Source organism: Crocuta crocuta, unplaced genomic scaffold (assembly GCF_008692635.1).
Source record: "Crocuta crocuta isolate KB4526 unplaced genomic scaffold, BGI_CrCroc_1.0 scaffold139, whole genome shotgun sequence".
NCBI lineage: Eukaryota > Metazoa > Chordata > Mammalia > Carnivora > Hyaenidae > Crocuta > Crocuta crocuta.
Genome location: NW_027533258.1, coordinates 10,588,763 through 10,593,591, shown reverse-complemented (window position 1 = coordinate 10,593,591; position 4,829 = coordinate 10,588,763).

Below are 4,829 nucleotides of genomic sequence, written 5' to 3'. Positions count from 1 at the left end.
CCGAGCCCGGGCTTCTTTGGGGAACCAGCTTGCCCCCCCTCCCCCCTGCACTTGTCTCTGCTCCAGCCCCACACCGCTGCAGAGTTGGTAATGTAATATGCGGGGACCCTGAGGCCGGAAATGCCTGCTTCTGGACGGCTGCACTCGAAACGCGAGACCNCAGGGGCGGGCGAGGAGGAGGAAGGGCGAGGAGGGGGAGGCTGTCGAGGCGGTTGCAAAGTCAAAATCCGAGGCTCCGGGAAAGGGGAGGAGGAGGAAGGAGACGCGAGCAGGGGCAAGGCTGGGANGATGTCGTCCAGGCTGCGGGCGGGGGCTGGGTGGCCCCTGGCCTCCGCGGGCAGCCGGGCCCCGGGGCCGCTCACGCGCCGGCTCGGTTATTCCGCTGCCGCCGTCGCCGCTTCTCCCCCATCGGGGGGGATCCCGGGGGCGGACTCCGCCGCGCCTCCCCCGGAGGACGCGGAGGGGGAGGGCCGGCGGGAGGACCGACCCACCGACTGACAGGAGCTGGCGCCCGGAGCCCGCAACCCGAGCCTCCCGACTCTCCTGCGCAGGCGCGGAGCGGCCGCGCTCCGGGAGGGTGGACGCGGGAACGTGACGCGAGCGCGCCGGGTTCCCCTCCCCCTAGGCGCCGACACCTGCGCGCAGGCGCAGCAGGGAGAGAGGGAGCGAAAGGCGCGCGCGGGGACCGACCGACCGCGCGAGCCGGGCGAGAAGAAGTGGGCGGTGGCCGGGCGGCCGCGGAGCGCGCCCACCGGCCGGTGCGCGTGCGCACACGCGCTTCCTTCCCTTCCCCGGGGTTTTGCCCTCTCTCTCCCCCATTTCCTCCTTCGCTCTCCTTTGACGCTCTTCCTTCCCTTTCCCTCCTCTTTCGCGTGCCCAGCTGCCAATCAAGCCACCCACCTCAATTTGCGGGGGAAGGGGGGGCGGGACCCTACCCCCCTATTACCAGGGGGGTTGTTATGGTAACTCCCCACGCGAGGGCTGGGTGGCCTCTAGATAGGATGGGCTGTCCACCCACCTGATTGCCATGGCAACGGTGGAGCCGCCGAGGGAGGGGCCTCTGGGTGAGAATCTGGCTGGAGAAACCACGTGGGAGTTGGGCGAGGGTGCCGGCTGCCTCCCGAGTGCCCTTTACCCCCTTCCCTGGCTGGAGCGGGGACCCCCGATCTCAGGACGGGGAATCCTACCGCACACGTTTGTCCCTGCACCTCTCGTTCTATGCAGAGGAGCTGTTTCAACGATTATTCATTGATCACTGGAGTCGCGGGTGGGGGAGGGGTAGCGGGGGGAGGAACCCACCCTCTGCAGATCGTGCGCGGGTCACCTTCGGTCTAGTGTTGGCAGAGCACCCCCAGCCATTAGCCTCACTGGAGGCTGGGTGATGCTCTGAAAAGAATGTGCAGTCCTGTTCTGCCAGTCGTGCTGTGTGACCTTGAACAAGTTGCTTTGCTTCTCTGGGCTTTTCTTTGACTGTGAAGTTGAGGAAGAAGGCAGTTTGATCCCCAGGATCACTTCCAGCAACTGTATTGTCTCTGAAAGACCCGCCACCAGTCGTCCGGCAAGCATCACTTAGAAGAGTTTGAATGAAAACTCCTTGGAAAGGGGTTGACATCCTCCTTTCTGGAACCTTCCCTTCAGCACATTCGTATGAACGTCCAGTTTTGCCCCCCTCCACTCCTTGTCACTACCTTGTCACTGTCCTTGTCCAAGCCACCATCCCCACTTACCTCCATTACTCTTGGTCTCCCTTCCTGGACCCCCTTAAGTCAACTTTCCGTACCCACAGTGATTTCCCTAAAACTCATGTGATGTCACTGTCATGTTTAAGACCCTTCACTGCACCCCTCCCCCCTGTCTTTTGAATGCACTATGGCACCAAACACCCTTCAAGATTCTGCCCGCTGCTCCTGCCTTGTTTTTTCGCCCCTCTGCCATTCAATCTCACATATATATTCTGGCCATGCTGAAATCCACTCACAGTGGCCAGAACTCAACAGACCCTCCTCCGGCCTGTGCACCTGCTGTTTCTTCACCCCAGAATATTCTGACCATGCCCACTCTCACTGCCCTTTGCTAAGTTTGTTCTTTGTGTCTAAATCACCTCCTCCGAGGAGCCTTCCTTGGACCCACTAGGGCTGAGTTTCGCTCTTCTGTTTTAGCTGCCCGGCTTACATGCATGGTAACATTTGACGCTTTCAAGTGTTGACTCTCCTTAAAGGTAGGAACCACGTCAGCCTTGTTCAGCACAGGTCTTGGCGCCCGTGAGAGGTTCAGTGTCACGTAGGTGACTGAGGCCCGCCGTTATCTGGGCAGGCGCTGGGATCTATGGTAATGCAAGATCAAGACCGTGCGTCCTGCAGGGAAAAGCAGAATTTGAAGTTAGTGCTTTGGTCAAGTTATTAATCTCTCTGAGACTTCATCCTGTCATCTATAAAGTAGAGATAATAGGGAGCTTAGGACAAAATAAAATTAGATATGTAAAGCGCTTGGCATATCCTAGGTCCTCAGTTAGTTTACTTACACCCGGCTTATCGGCTGTGTTTAACAAAGACACTCTGAATCCGGGCACCTGGGCGGCTCCGTCGGTTAAGCGGCTCTTGATTTCGGTTCAGGTGATGTTCTCACAGTTTGGATCCTCTCTCTCTGTCTCCCTCTGCCCCTACCCAGCTTGTGTTCTCACTCTCTCTCTCTCTCTCTCAAAAAATAAACATTAATAAAAGGGGGGGGAGATACTGATCAATGAATGAGCAAATGAAGATCACAAGGATAGGGTGGCCCTCAAACCTTAAAAAGCAGTGCGATTTGGAAGGTGGGAAGTGCAGAGAAATGGGACTGACCCCCGTGCTCATAATGATTGAAGCTGGAGTATGGACATAATGGATACGTGAAGGTTCATATTGTCTTTTTTTTTTTTTTAATAGTTTGTTTTTGAGACAGGGACAGAGCATGAGCGGGGGAGGGGCAGAGAGAGAGGGAGGGAGACACAGAATCGGAAGCAGCTCCAGGCTCTGAGCTGTCAGCACAGAGCCCGATGCGGGGCTCGAACCCATGAACCCAGAGATCATGACCTGAGCCCAAGTTGGACATTCAACCGACTGAGCCCCCCAGGCGCCCCCATATTGTCATTTTTATGTGTACAAGAGACCGTCCGTAATAAAAACTTAGAGACGATGTGGTAGAGAAACCCCTGGATCAGACTTCGAGGAAAGAGAAACTATTCAAGGTCAGACAAATGACAGGACCCCTCGGGAGGGCTGAACATCTCACACAGGCTCCGGCGCCCTCAGCCACCGTGGGAGGCTGGATTTGCTCTCTTCCTCTGGCCCCAAGCCCACTGCCTTCCCCCCTGCACTGTGGTGGCCTCCCTTCAGGAAAGTTCAGGGCGGATGTGGGGTTGGGGGGTAGTGCAGATGGCCCGCCACCGCCCCCGAGAGATGCAGGAAGGCACCCAGCCCCAGCGCCCCTTGGGGCAGCTGCCGTCTCCCCCGCCCTCCTCCACCCTCCTCCACAGTTAATGAGGTAAAGGTCCCCCAGGGAAAGAGGCACTTACTGCTGACAATGAGGCTAATTAGCATAATGCCAATTAGTACCAGGGGACCGCTGGATGTGGGAGGGGGATTTCTTGTGTGGCAGTGGCTTCTTCAGAGGAAAGGAGGGCTGGACTCAAAGGCTGGGAGCGAGGCGGCAAGCCTCCCCTCGCTCCACGTAGTCCTCCAAACATGCCCCCTCTTCCAGAAAGCCTTCCTAAACTGCTTGCCCTGCCCACCTCCGCGCCTTCCCGCTCCGGTGGTCTGGTGGTCTCCGGTGGTCTCCGGTGGTCGGTCCCAAGACTGGGGAGTGAGGCGGAGGGAATAACGGGCAAAAGCCAGGACCTGTGCTCACCTTGTTTCCTAACTGCAAACCAGTTCAGATGCAGGAAAAGATGAGACTATATATCTTACAACTTCCTTGACCCACCACTTAGCTTAAGAAATAGATTACGTGGGGGGCGCCTGGGTGGCTTCGTCGGTTAAGCGTCCGACTTTCGCTTAGGTCGTGATCTCGCGGTTCGTGGGTTCGAGCCCCGCGTCGGCCTCTGTGCTGACTGCCAGCTCAGAGCCTGGAGCCTGTTTCAGAGTCTGTGACTCTCTCTCTCTCTGACCCTCCCCTGCTCACGCTGTCTCTCTCTCTCTCTCTCTCTCCTAGAAATAAATAAAACATTAAAAAAAATTTAAAAAAAAGAAATAAATTACGTGGGGGGTGCCTGTGTGGCTCAGTGGGTTGAGCATCCGGCTTCGGCTCGCGTCATGATCTCACGGTTCGCGGGTTCGAGCCCCGCGTCGGGCTCTGTGCTGACGGCTGAGAGCCTGGAGCCTGCTTCCGATTCTGTGTCTCCCTCTCTCAGACTCTGTGCCCCTCCCCGACTCATGTTCCCTCTCTTTCTCCCTCTCTCTCAAGAATAAAAATAAACATTAAAAAATTAAAAAAAAAAATAAGATTACATGGGGCACCTGGGTGCCGTCCAACTTCAGCTCAGGTCATGATCTCACCACTCGTGAGTTCGAGCCCCGTGTCAGGCTCTGTGCTGACAGATTAGAGCCTGGAGCTGCTTCAGATTCTGCGTCTCCCTCTCTCTCAATCCCTCTCCCGCTCACACTTTGTTTCTTTCTCTCAAAAAGAAATAAACATTAAAAGAAATTGTTTGAAATAAGTAAATAAAAATGGGAGGTTTGTGGCAACCCTGCGTCGAGCAAGTCTGTTGGTGCCATTTTCCCAGCAGCATTTGGTCACTTTGTGTGTCTGTGTCACGCTTTGGAAATTCTCACGATATTTCAAATTTTTCATCATTC